Source organism: Aquarana catesbeiana, linkage group LG02 (assembly GCF_042186555.1).
Source record: "Aquarana catesbeiana isolate 2022-GZ linkage group LG02, ASM4218655v1, whole genome shotgun sequence".
Lineage (NCBI taxonomy): Eukaryota > Metazoa > Chordata > Amphibia > Anura > Ranidae > Aquarana > Aquarana catesbeiana.
In genome coordinates this window covers 347,096,508-347,111,380 of record NC_133325.1, presented here as the reverse complement: position 1 = coordinate 347,111,380, position 14,873 = coordinate 347,096,508, and positions in this window count along the sequence as shown.

The window sequence follows — 14,873 nt, the reverse complement described above, 5'->3', positions numbered from 1 at the left end:
TTTGAACGCTACCATACACTAGTGGAGTATTAGCGTAGGGTTCAGCACGGCACAGACTAGGCACACTAACACAGGGTCTCCCAAGATGCCATCGCATTTTGAGAGACCCAAACCTGGTACAGTTACAGTTAAAAGTTAAAGTTACTAAAAAAAGTGTTAAAAAAATAAAAAAAAATAAAAAAAAATAAAAAAATAAAAATACAAAAAAAATATAAAATAAAAAAAACAAAAATAGTTGTCGTTTTATTGTTCTCTCTCTCTATTCTCTCTCTATTGTTCTGCATTCTATACTGCAATGTTTTATTGTTATGTTTTTATCATGTTTGCTTTATAGGTATGCAATTTTTTTATACTTTGTTTTTTTATTGTTAACCACTTTTTTGTTTTCAGGTACGCCATTCAGCTGCAGAGCGGATTTATTTATCTTGACAGCAACAGCGTTTGCTCCCACGATATATAAAGCCGTGACTCCAGCACTGTCGGAGGTGATTTCACCACCACAGTTACATACTTCAGCATATATGCCGAAGCGTGGGGGCAGCAGTGGGTGGAGGAGCAATTTGCTCCTGCCTTTTGCGGGAGGATGCCCCCATGCTTCGGCATATATATATTTTAGGTAGGCACAGGTTGCGTTAAATGTTTTATTTTTTACTATGTTTTTTTTTGTATTTGCTTTGCAGGTATGGTAAGTATTACTGTTATACTGTAATGTTACTTTGTTTTTTTGTTAACCATCATTTGCTTAGCAGGTACGCCATTCAGTTGCAGCGCGGATTTATTTATCTTGACAGCAACAGCTTTTGCTCCCACGATATATAAAGCCGTGACTCCAGCGCTGTCGGAGGTGATTTCACCACCACAGTTACATACTTCAGCATATATGCCGAAGCGTGGGGGCAGCAGTGGGTGGAGGAGCAATTTGCTCCTGCCTTTTGCGGGAGGATGCCCCCATGCTTCGGCATATATAAATGGTGCATGTATGCCCATCATTAGAAGTGGGCGGATGAAGGGAGGTATTCTAATGGTGGGCATACCCACCGATCAATATCTTTTATTCGTTCAGCCCACAGGCTGCATGAAAAAAAAGTTTACAATACAAGGACCAGTAACGTACTGGTATGTTGCTGGACTTTGAGTGGTTATACCAGAATGATGCCTGCAGGTTTAGGTATCATCTTGGTATCATTCTTTTCAGCCAGCGGTCGGCTTTCATGTAAAAGCAATCCTAGCGGCTAATTAGCCTCTAGACTGCTTTTACAAGCAGTGGGAGGGATTCCCCCCCCCACCGTCTTCCATGTTTTTCTCTGGCTCTCCTGGCCCAACAGGGAACCTGAGAATGCAGCCGGTGATTTGGTCAGCTGACCATAGAGCTGATCAGAGACCAGAATGGCTCCAATCATCTCTATGGCCTAAGAAACCGGAAGCTACGAGCATTTCATGACTTCTATTTCGCCGGATGTAAACAGCGCCATTGGGAAATTAGGAAAGCATTTTATCACACCGATCTTGGTGTGGTCAGATGCTTTGAGGGCAGAGGAGAGATCTAGGGTCTAATAGACCCCAATTTTTTCAAAAAAGAGTACCTGTCACTACCTATTGCTATCATAGGGGATATTTACATTCCCTGAGATAACAATAAAAATGATAAAAAAAAAATAAAAATGAAAGGAACAGTTTAAAAATAAGAAAAAAAATTAAAAAATTAATAAAGAAAAAAAAAAAAAAAAAAAAGCACCCCTGTCCCTCTCGCGCAAAGGCGAACGCAAGCGTCGGTCTGGCGTCAAATGTAAACAGCAATTGCCCCATGCATGTGAGGTATCACCGCGAAGGTCAGATCGAGGGCAATAATTTTAGCAGTAGACCTCCTCTGTAAATCTAAAGTGGTAACCTGTAAAGGCTTTTAAAGGCTTTTAAAAATGTATTTAGTTTGTCGCCACTGCACGTTTGTGCGCAATTTTAAAGCATGTCATGTTTGGTATCCATGTACTCGGCCTAAGATCATCTTTTTTATTTCATCAAACATTTGGGCAATATAGTGTGTTTTAGTGCATTAATATTTTAAAAAGTGTGTTTTTTCCCCAAAAAATGCGTTTGAAAAATCGCTGCGCAAATACTGTGTGAAAAAAAAAAATGAAACACCCACCATTTTAATCTGTAGGGCATTTGCTTTAAAAAAATATATAATTTTTGGGGGTTCAAAGTAATTTTCTTGCAAAAAAAATAATTTTTTCATGTAAACAAAAAGTGTCAGAAAGGGCTTTGTCTTTAAGTGGTTAGAAGAGTGGGTGATGTGTGACATAAGCTTCTAAATGTTGTGCATAAAATGCCTGGACAGTTCAAACCCCCCCAAATGACCCCATTTTGGAAAGTAGACACCCCAAGCTATTTGCTGAGAGGCATGTCGAGTCCATGGAATATTTTATATTGTGACACAAGTTGCGGGAAAAAGACAATTTTTTTTTTTTTTTTTGCACAAAGTTGTCACTAAATGATATATTGCTCAAACATGCCATGGGAATATGTGAAACTACACCCCAAAATGCATTCTGTTGCTTCTCCTGAGTACGGGGATACCACATGTGTGAGACTTTTTGGGAGCCTAGCGGCGTACGGGACCCCGAAAACCAAGCACCGCCTTCAGGCTTTCTAAGGGCGTAAATTTTTGATTTCACTCTTCACTGCCTATCAAAGTTTCGGAGGCCATGGAATGCCCAGATGGCACAAACCCCCCCAAATGACCCCATTTTGTAAAATAGACACCCAAAGCTATTTGCTGAGAGGTATAGTGAGTATTTTGCAGACCTCACTTTTTGTCACAAACTTTTGAAATTTGAAAAAAGAAAAAAAAAAATATGTTTTTCTTGTCTTTCTTCATTTTCAAAAACAAATGAGAGCTGCAAAATACTCACCATGCCTCTCAGCAAATAGCTTGGGGTGTCTACTTTCCAAAATGGGGTCATTTGGGGGGAGGGGTTGTGCTATCTTGGCATTTTATGGCCTTCAAAACTGTGATAGGTAGTGAGGAGTGAAATCAAAAATTTATGCCCTTAGAAATCCTGAAGGCGGTGCTTGGTTTTCGGGGCTCCGTACGCGGCTAGGCTCCCAAAAAGTCCCACACATGTGGTATCCCCGTACTCAGGAGAAGCAGCAGAATGTATTTTGGGGTGTAATTCCACATATGCTCATGGCATGTTTGAGCAATATATCATTTTGTGACAACTTTGTGCAAAAAAAAAAAAAAATTGTCACTTTCCCGCAACTTGTGTCAAAATATAAAATATTCCATGGACTCAACATGCCTCTCAGCAAATAGCTTGGGGTGTCTACTTTCCAAAATGGGGTCATTTGGGGGGGTTTGTGCCATCTGGGCATTTTATGGCCTTCAAAAATGTGATAGGTAGTGAGGAGTGAAATCACAACTTTACGCCCTTAGAAATCCTGAAGGCGGTGCTGGGTTTTCGGGGCCCCGTACGCGGCTAGGCTCCCAAAAAGTCCCACACATGTGGTATCCCCGTACTCAGGAGAATCAGCAGAATGTATTTTGGGGTGCAATTCCACATATGCCCATGGCCTGTGTGAGCAATATATCATTTAGTGACAACTTTGTGCAAAAAAAAAAAAATTGTCACTTTCCTGCAACTTGTGTCAAAAAATAAAATATTCCATGGACTCAACATGCCTCTCAGCAAATAGCTTGGGGTGTCTACTTTCCAAAATGGGGTCATTTTGGGGGGTTTTGTGCCATCTTGGCATTTTATGGCCTTCAAAACTGTGATAGGTAGTGAGGAGTGAAATCAAAAATTTATGCCCTTAGAAATCCTGAAGGCGGTGCTTGGTTTTCGGGGCTCCGTACGCGGCTAGGCTCCCAAAAAGTCCCACACATGTGGTATCCCCGTACTCAGGAGAAGCAGCAGAATGTATTTTGGGGTGTAATTCCACATATGCCCATGGCATGTTTGAGCAATATATCATTTTGTGACAACTTTGTGCAAAAAAAAAAAAATTGTCACTTTCCCGCAACTTGTGTCAAAATATAAAATATTCCATGGACTCAACATGCCTCTCAGCAAATAGCTTGGGGTGTCTACTTTCCAAAATGGGGTCATTTGGGGGGGTTTTGTGCCATCTGGGCATTTTATGGCCTTCAAAAATGTGATAGGTAGTGAGGAGTGAAATCACAACTTTACGCCCTTAGAAATCCTGAAGGCGGTGCTGGGTTTTCAGGGCCCCGTACGCGGCTAGGCTCCCAAAAAGTCCCACACATGTGATATCCCCGTACTCAGGAGAATCAGCAGAATGTATTTTGGGGTGCAATTCCACATATGCCCATGGCCTGTGTGAGCAATATATCATTTAGTGACAACTTTGTGCAAAAAAAAAAAAAAATTGTCACATTCCCGCAACTTGTGTCAAAAAATAAAATATTCCATGGACTCAACATGCCTCTCAGCAAATAGCTTGGGGTGTCTACTTTCCAAAATGGGGTCATTTGGGGGGGTTTTGTGCCATCTTGGCATTTTATGGCCTTCAAAACTGTGATAGGTAGTGAGGAGTGAAATCAAAAATTTATGCCCTTTGAAATCCTGAAGGCGGTGCTTGGTTTTCGGGGCCCCGTACGCGGCTAGGCTCCCAAAAAGTCCCACACATGTGGTATCCCCGTACTCAGGAGAAGCAGCTAAATGTATTTTGGGGTGCAATTCCACATATGCGCATGGCCTGTGTGAGCAATATATCATTTAGTGACAACTTTTTGTAATTTTTTTTTTTTGTCATTATTCAATCACTTGGGACAAAAAAAATAAATATTCAATGGGTTCAACATGCCTCTCAGCAATTTCCTTGGGGTGTCTACTTTCCAAAATGGGGTCATTTGGGGGGGTTTTGTACTGCCCTGCCATTTTAGCACCTCATGAAATGACATAGGCAGTCATAAAATAAAAGCTGTGTAAATTCCAGAAAATGTACCCTAGTTTGTAGACGCTATAACTTTTGCGCAAACCAATAAATATACGCTTATTGACATTTTTTTTTACCAAAGACATGTGGCCGAATACATTTTGGCCTAAATGTATGACTAAAATTGAGTTTATTGGATTTTTTTTATAACAAAAAGTAGAAAATATCATTTTTTTTCAAAATTTTCGGTCTTTTTCCGTTTATAGCGCAAAAAATAAAAACGGCAGAGGTGATCAAATACCATCAAAAGAAAGCTCTATTTGTGGGAAGAAAAGGACGCAAATTTCGTTTGGGTACAGCATTGCATGACCGCGCAATTAGCAGTTAAAGCGACGCAGTGCCGAATTGTAAAAAGTGCTCTGGTCAGGAAGGAGGTAAAACCTTCCGGGGCTGAAGTGGTTAAAGGAATAAAAGTCATTTAAAACTGCTTGCGGCTTTAATGTAATGTCGGGTCCCGGCAATATGGATGAAAATCAGTGAGACAAAAGGCATGGGTACCCCCCCTCCCCCAGTCCATTACCATGCCCTTTGGGTCTTGTATGGATATTAAGGGGAACCTCACACCCAAATTAAAAAAAGGAAAGGCGTGGGGCCCCCAGGCCCTATATACTCTAAAAAGCAGTATACAGGTGATGCAAACAAGACAGGGACTGTTGGTTTGTTGTTAAGTAGAATCTGTTTGTAATTTTAAACTGGTACATTTTTAAAGTGTAGCTCCAGCCAAAAAATCTATTTTTAAGCTTTTTGGAAAACATAGGGAAGTGTTATCACCCCTGTAACATTTGTTTTGCTATCTGTGTACCTCTTTAGAAGATTTCACCTCACCTTCTGTCCCAATGACAAATGTTTTTGAAAATTTGGGGGTTTTAGTGAAACAAGGATTGGTGATAAAGCATCAGTGAAGAATAACTCTTACAGGAGAGTCGTTTGTAAGTTGGATGTTTGAAAGTAGGGGCCTGCCCTATATACTCTGCAGAAATTGGGGCCTTAGGTGTTGGTGTTGTAATTACATGCCATTTTTGAACAGTGATAGAAAATTTGAGCCTTTGGTGGTGGTGGTGCTGGTGCCACAACACTGTAAGTCCTCACAGTTACTCTTGGTGGGCGCTGGAATGGGCCCTGCTGTGAAATATTAGGTCAAGAATTGTAATTACATGTCCCTGTTGAACAGGAGCAGAAAAGTTGGGCCTTAGGCAATGGTGCTACAACACTGCAGCCCCTCACAGATGCTATAGTTGGAGCGCAAGAATGAGCCCTGCTGCAAAGTATTGCATCAAAAATTGTAATTATACGCCCCTGTTTAACAGGGGCTGAAAATTTGGGCCTTGGGCACTAGTGCTGGTGCCACAACACTGCAGCCCCTCACAGATACTCTAGTTGGAGCACAGGAATGAGCCCTGCTGCAAAGTATTGCATCAAAAATTGTAAATATACGCCCCTGTTAAACAGGGGCAGAAAAATTGAGCCTAAGCCACTGCTGCCACAAAACTGCAACCCCTCACAGATGCTATAGTTGGAGCGCAGGAATGAGCCCTGCTGCAAAGTATTGCATCAAAAATTGTAATTATATGCCCCTGTTAAGCAGGGGCTGAAAAATTGGGCCTTGGGCACTGATGCTGGTGCCACAACACTGCAAGCCCTCACAGATACTATAGTTGGAGCGCAGGAATGAGCCCTGCTGCAAAGTATTGCATCAAAAATTGTAATTACACGCCCCTGAACAGGGGCAGAAAAATTGGGCCTTGGCCACTGGTGGCAGTGCCCAGAACCAAAAATGTTCTTATAAGCTATCAGCATGAAAATTGAGGAGGAAGAGGATTGTCACTCAGCGTAACAGGATATTCACTCAGCATCAGCATAGGCAGTCTTGAAGGGATCTCACATTAAAAAAATATAAATCAGTTACATCAGCATAAGGTGCTTGGTAGCTGGTGATCCAAGACTGATTCATTTTTATGAAGGTCAGCTGATCAACCGATTCGGTGGACAGGCGCATCCTGTGATCGGTTACAAAGCCTCCAGCAGCACTGAATGTGCGCTCTAAAAGAACGCTGGATGCAGGACAGGCCAGTAGCTCAATTGCATACTGTGCAAGCTCTGGCCAGTGATCCATCCTCAAGACCCAGTAACCCAGAGGATTTTCAGTGGGAAATGTGTCCAAGTCTGATCTTGCCCCTAGGTAATTCTGCACCATGTGAATCAGACGCTGGCGATGGTTGCTGGAACCGATCAGACCTTGGGCTGCGGACTAAAACATTGGCTGAACGCATCAGTCAGATGGCCACCTTCTCAACCGCTCCTTCTGTGACTGACCGAAGCCTCAGCAACACCAGGAGGACCAGGAAAATGTAACCTCCCAGGCTCTGGAAACGCGTTGCACAAACCTTTCTGCAAGGCCTCCTGAAGATGTTTCATCCTTTGCTCCCTCTGTGATGGCAAGATAAGGTCCGCAACCTTACCCTTGTAATGTGAATCAAGGAGGGCTGCCAGCCAGTAATCATCCCTCCCCTTGATACCACAAATATGAGGATCCTTCTGCAGGCTTTGCAGGATCAGGGAGTCCATGCAGCGTAGGTTTGCTGAGGCATTCGGTCCAGAGTCCTCTGGGTCACTAAGGACGACATGATCTGCAGCCACTCCTCCCAGCCACGTACAAGTCCATGGGTTTCTTCGGACTGTAAATGATCCCTTGAAGACTGCTGCTGATGCTGAGTGCCAGGCTCCACCTCCATGTTGACACAATCCTCCTCCTCCTCCTCATCCTCTTCCTGTATGATCGGCGGGCACACAGGAACACTGTCTGGATAAAGGGGGCCTTGAGAGGTAAGGAAGTCCTCCTCTTCCTCCCTCTGTTCTGCCTCAAGTGCCCTGTCCATTGTGGGAAAAAGGAATTAAATACCACGCTCAAAATGAACAAAAAATAACCATAAAATTAAACAAAAAATGTGGAGCAGCAGCTAACATATGGAATACAAAACTTATGCACAGTAACTAGACAAATAATAGCTGCGCTAAAATATGATCAAATAAGTGTGATAATCACAATGATAATGATAATAGTAATATAAAGTGCATAAAAAAGTGATAACAAAAGAAAAAGTTGCAAAAAGTCCAAACAGTATGCTATAAGCTGGGTTCGGAGTGGGAAAGTGCAATCTTCCATCACCAGTGATAGTGGAACACCAAAGCAAATGCACGCTTACCAGAGGCAAGCCATAAAGAGCTTGTGGCTTTAAACCCAGCCAAGGCCTTTCTATGACATGTCAGGAAATAAGCTCCCAGGAGACACTGATCCAGAATCGATATACATTAGGTGGAAGGGACCCTCCGGTATCGTGACATCAGAGCATGAAAAAGAAAGGACCTCCCATAGTGTATTACCATAAATATAATTTATTAGTAAAAAAGAGTAACACTTACAATGTGGAAGATAAAATCAAGCAGCAGAGTTCGCATGCGCGAGAGCTCCGTAATGGCCGCTTGAGCCGGAGCTCCGCTTCACCCCGGACCCGCGGATCACAAGGCGCATGATCCACTGCACCCTAACAGCCATAAATAGGCACGCAGCCTCGGAGAGTCACCCGGGCACCTTCCTGCATGTCCGGATCGACGGTGAGGAGAGATCTCGGGCCACAATTTGCCCAAATGCAACGGGACGGGAAGTCCAAGATGGCCGGTGGCACCGCTTCCATGCTGCAGCATGAGGCCTAAAAGACCAAGAAGCAGGATCAGAGGCAAGTGATACTCCCAGCCACCCTCACGTACGCCCAGGTGATCCAGGGCACTCCGCAGCCTCCGTCAGCCCCATCACCGGCCTCCACGGAATCCCTAATAGGCCGCATAATAGAGGATTTCTCCCTCTCTCCAGAGGGGCCTGCTCTGCCTCACATGCAGACCTCCCCATCTCCAGGCATGCTGGCACAAGACCAGGTATCACTACAACAAGACTTGTTCTCTAAATTTTCTGATCTCCTGGAGAGGGGTCTAGCCAATACAGCAGACAAAATTACACAAGACCTTAAATCAGACTTTTCCAATCTGGGATCAAGAATGGAGGCTATTGAACATAAGCTGGACATTACGGTTGCTAAAACCAATCAAAACGCCTCACACTTACAAGTTCTCGAAGACCAATTAGACATAGCTCTCTCCAGAATCAACGACCTCGAGAACAGGTCAAGGAGATATAATTTTAGAATAAGAGAATTACCCGAATCTATCACAGAGGTCACTTTGGCAGTCCAAAGCCTGATCAAGGACCTGTTACCCAACTCTCCATCACACCACCTGGAGCTGGACAGAGCCCACAGGGCCCTGGGGCCTCCTAGAAAGGATGGATCCCCAAGGGACATTGTAGTGAAGCCACATCACTATACAGTAAAAGAGGAGGTCATGTGACAGTCACGCTACAAATCGAAACCACTCTGCCTGGGCCACCAAATACAAATCTTTGCAGATCTCTCCCCAATGACCATACAGAAGAGAAGATCTCTAAAACCTCTACTCACAGCCCTCACTCAACAAGATATTAAGTATAGATGGGCATTTCCATTTGCGGTAAAATTCTCCCTACAAGGAAAATCACACTCCTTTTCCAACCTACCAGAGGGAGAAAAGTTACTCCTGCACCTCAAACTGATCTCACAGGAAGCTCCCATGGATCTGGCAATGGCCGCAGCAAACCCTGACAAGCGCCAGACACCAACAAGTCCAGTCTCCCCCCTCTGGGATACAGGAAGAAGCAAGAAATCCAAAGACGGCAGACCACTTTAAGAAGAAAGAAATCTACAAGTTTTCATTTACCCTCACCGGGTCTCTTTTCCCGCCTACATGGCGACTCTCTCTGTTGTCAGGGCTGAACGCCCTTTACTTTTATTTTCACACAAGATGACCACTAAATAGTTTTGTTTTCGGTTACTCCACCAGCAGGGGTACACAACACTTCTTCATCGGTCAGGAGACCCCCCAAACACGATGAATCACAGGGGGTTTAACTACCTTTTTCCTCCCACAGCTTCTCCTAGCCTACTCCTAGCCTACTACACAATACAATCTCTCCTTTCCCAATTGTGGACTGGCGGGTGGGGAACTGGTCAGTCTCTCTGTTTGGTGGGACTCCCGAGGGAGGACCCCCCCGGCCAGCTTGCGGGTGCTTCTTTCTACCGCGGACACGGGTTGGGAGATTACCTCGAGTGAGTTCGCTCGGGGTGATCCCCTAATCCTTTCTGACGTGGGGGGAAGGGTCTTCGTCTGTTATATATTATAAGTTGGAAATTTTGTTCTCTCTCTCTCAATTTTTATTTCCTCTTCTCATGTGTTATTGTTGTGGTTGGCAATTTCTAGCTTGGATGGTTCTACTTAAACCAAATGGATTTTTGCTGTATTTCTTTATATATCTGTTTCATGGATAACTTATGGGTCCGGGGTGACCCACATGCGGCCCCACCTATCACACAGAGACTAGTTCCGGTTTCTGAGTGATGGGTCGTCGGCCCCCTTTTAGGGGCAGCAGACGCCCACGGGCAGGAGTCTGGCTGACTAAATTAAGGTCAGACCCGACTGGTCTTCAAAAAAGACACCTTTTTATTTTTTTTGTCTCTTTTTCCTCTCTCAATACTTCAATAACCTTCTTTCTCTTTCTTACCAGTCAGCAGTTTGGGCATTGATTCAACTCCCAATACATGACAAGAATCTTCTACGCTCTCACTCAGGGCACCAAAATAAGAAGCCGGCATAAGGTAGGTGGCAGTATTTGCAGTAGCACTCCACCCCTCTGGTTTTATGGCTGACCCCGCACCTTCAGGTTCGTTAATTAGAATAGCTTCCCATAATGTCCAAGGACTAAATTCCCCTAACAAAAGAAGAAGGGCTTTAGAAAATTATCGTTCCCTTAAAATAGATATCATTATGTTACAGGAGACTCATTTCCCGGCCCGGTACAACCCCACTTTCCTTCACGCGCTTTACCCAACTTTTTACTTAGCTAATGCAGCCAACAAGACCAAGGGGGTCGTGATCCTAATCTCTAAACAATGTAATTTCTCCCCTCTCTCAGAATATAAAGACCCAGAAGGCCGTTTCATTCTGGTAAAAGGCACGATTGAAGGCAGGCTATACTCTCGTGTCTCCTATTACACACCAAATAAGGGCCAATCTAAATTTTTTCATAACCTTTTCAAGACCTTGAACCCATTCTTGGAGGGTTCGGTCATTTGTGGAGGTGATACGAACCTTGCCTTCGATCAGGGATTAGATAAATCAAAACCCCCAACATCTCAATTAACACGTCCCAACAAGACAAGCCTAAATGTAGCAAGACTTCTTAATTCTCAAGGCCTAGTCAACATATGGAGGGAACTAAACCCCACAAAAAGGGATTATACCCACTACTCTTACCCACACCCACTCTATACTAGAATCGACCATATTATGGTCTCCCCCATGATAATACCGTCAGCACATAAAGCTTCCATCATTTACACAGCATGGTCCGACCACTCGCTGGTCTTACTCTCCCTACAGAACACGGTCACCAGAACTCCAATGTTACACTGGCACCTCAATGAATCCCTTCTCAGTAACCCCGTTCACACCTTAGAAATAGAAAAAGCCCTAAAAGAATATTTCACAATAAATGACCAGATAGATATATCCCCTGAAATACCATGGGCGGCACACAAAGTCACCATAAGGGGCACTCTTATTCAGTTAGCGACCAAATTAAAAAAGAGAGACAGTTGGACATATCCAAACTTGAAAAACAATTTTCTGATATAAAAGCTGAACAAAAAAAAACCCCTCTAAAACCCTTCTTGAAAGATTAGATGCAGCTAGATTGGAGCTCAACCTGGCTCTAACCGCCAAAGCAGAGAAGCATATCCGATGGAGCGGAGCTAAATTCTATACCCAGAAAGACAAAATAGGCACTATGCTGGCAGCTAAGCTCACTCCAAAATCCCACAACTTCACCCTACCCAGAATTAGGAGACCAGGATAGGCACCATCAGCAAATCCCGAAAAAATACTAGCAGCCTTCCATGACTTCTATTCCACACTATACGCCCCCACCACCTCAGAAGTGCCATGATTACCAAATTCATGCGGGAACTACCCATACCGTCCCTCACCACAGAACACAAAGACATAATGGAAGAGCCCATTTCAGTAGATAAAATCAAAGATGTCATCAAAAAACTCTAGAAGGGATCAGCCCCAGGTCCGGACGGCCTTTCAACCCATACTATAAAGCGTTCGCAGACACCTTAGCCCCATACATGGCCAAATTCTTCAATTCTAAAGCTTCAGGATCCCCAATGGATCCCCAACTAAATACTGCCTATATAACTGTAATTCCCAAACCAAACAAAAACCCAGAAGGTGTCGAGAATTATAGGCCCATTTCCCTAATAAATAATGATCTAAAGATTTTAACAAAAATCCTAGCCAACCAACTTTCCTCCTTTATTAATAGATATATCCTCAAGGACCAGATAGGATTCATTCCCGGGAGACAGGGGCCCGACCAAACTAGCCAGCCATTGATATCATTTCTATTTTACAGTCTAATTGGAACAACGGTCCTAAACAAGAAAGGATGCTTCTGTCCCTCGATTTACACAAATCGTTTGATTCTATCGAATGGACTTACATTTTCGCCATAATGGAACACTGGGGTTTTGATCGACACTTTATGGGGCTGCTTCACTCACTATACTCCACCCCGAAGGCCTCAATTCGTATTCGGGGTCAATACTCACAGCCCTTCAGTATCGCAAAAGGTACCAGACAAGGTTGCCCCTCATCCCCATTAATTTTTGCTATAGCCATAGAAACGCTAGCAACAGCAATACGCACAAACACCAATATTCAAGGTGTAACATGCGGCACACAAACCCACAAGTGCGGCTTATTCGCCGATGACATGCTTATATTTTTAACATCCTGATTACGTCTCTCCCTAATCTCTGAAAAATACTTCGGGACTTCTCAACCGTCTCAGGTCTCAAAGTAAACTATGATAAATCCCATGCCCTAAATATCTCCCTGAAACCAGACATAGCTAAATCTTTATAAAGCTCCTTTGCTTTCAAGTAGAGCAACTCCTCCATTGATTATCTAGGGATCACCCTCACAGCCAAAATCGAAGACCTTTACTCCTCTAACTTTGTCCCCACTTATAGAAAGCTGGAAACTGATCTAAAAAATTGGGCAAAAGGGGAACTTTCCTGGCTAGGCAGGATAAATGCCATTAAGATGACACTACTGCCCAGACTTCTATACCTTTTTAGAGCCCTACCGATTTGAGTTAGAAAGGACGACCTAAAATCTTTCCAACAAAAAGTCAATAAATTCATTTGGGGGGCTTCAGGCCACAGACTACCGTAAACCACACTGTACACACTGATGGCAGAAGGGGGACTGGGGCTCCCTAGATTGCTTTAGTATTACAAAGCAGCTAGACTTTCGCAGCTTTCTATAGTGCACTCAAAAACGGAGAAACCCGACTGGTCCCACATAGAGAGACAGGAAGCCCCCTCCTATACCCTTGACTATCTTTTAGGGATCCCCTCTAAAAACAGACCCCTGATCCTTTCGCCCATCCAGTCCCAATCTTAAGCCCTGTGGGACACATTGAAAAAGAATAACTCAATTATCTCAGAATGCAAACCCCTTTCACATATCTTTAATAATCCCGACTTCATACCAGGTTTAAAAATCAGAGACTTTAAATGGTGGTTGGATAAGGGGTTGTACCGGATCGGCCACTTCTTTGCCTCGGGAGGCCCAATATCCATGAAATTCTGTTCTGATCAGTTGGAAATTCCTATCACGGAACATTTCAGATTTCAACAAATTCAGCACTTTCTCCATAAAATCTGGAAACCCAAATTGTCCCCTCCCACGTTCAGCCCATTTGAAACTTGGTGTGGTCAGGCCAGAGGGGTGGGATCTCTGTATTCTACCAGTCACTAGCCCACAGGAACATCAAAACCCAATATATGAATTACTGGGAAGAGGATCTTCAAATGAGTTGGAGTTTGGAGACCTGGCGGATATCCTTTTGCAGAGCTTTCAAGGGGATTCGGAACATCTCTTTGATAGAATCCAACCTGAAAGTAATGACCAAATGGTACCTCACTCCAGCGAGATTGGTGACCATGTATCAGACAGCTAACCCTCAATGTTTTAGAGGTTGCCATCTTACGAGCACTATGGCCCATACATGGTGGGAATGTCCAAGAATAAGGTCATTCTGGAAAAGGATGTGTGCCTTGATCCAAAAGGTCACAACCCATCAGATCCCTAAAACCCTGGCTATTGCTCTACTAAACGCCAACTTGCCCAGGTTGCCAAGACCCACTCGCAAGCTGATCCATTTCATGTTACTGGGGGCGAAGCTAAAAATCGCCAAAGCTTGGAAACATCCCTAAGTGTCCCTGCTGGCCACAAAACATAAGATTTCATGGATTATGTCCCAGGAAAAACTTTCAGGAATACTACTAGACAAAACCAAAGACTTTGAAGCCACCTGGGAACCCTGGGCCAAATACGTGGGCATATCCATATTTCCTGGTGTAATAGGATAGGGGACTTGTCTCAGTATGCCCAGCCTGTTGACTGACACCTTTTTCCTCTCTTCCCCTTACCTTCCACTCTCTTCTTTCTCCACTACTCTATACCCCTCCCTTTCCTATTCATATACTGCATCCATTGTTTCTTCATCAATGAGACACTAGAGTAATCCGCCAAGGTGAATATAATGTAAAAGATCCCGGGCTCCGAAGAATTGGAGCCGGGGCTATGTGACTTCTTGCCTGATAATCGTGTCCTACAGGGCACATTTTGCAGGGGGCCAGGGGGAGAGTTGTGTTTCTCTTTGGGCACAGCAAGATCCCCAAAGGGGGTGCCCGGTGGAA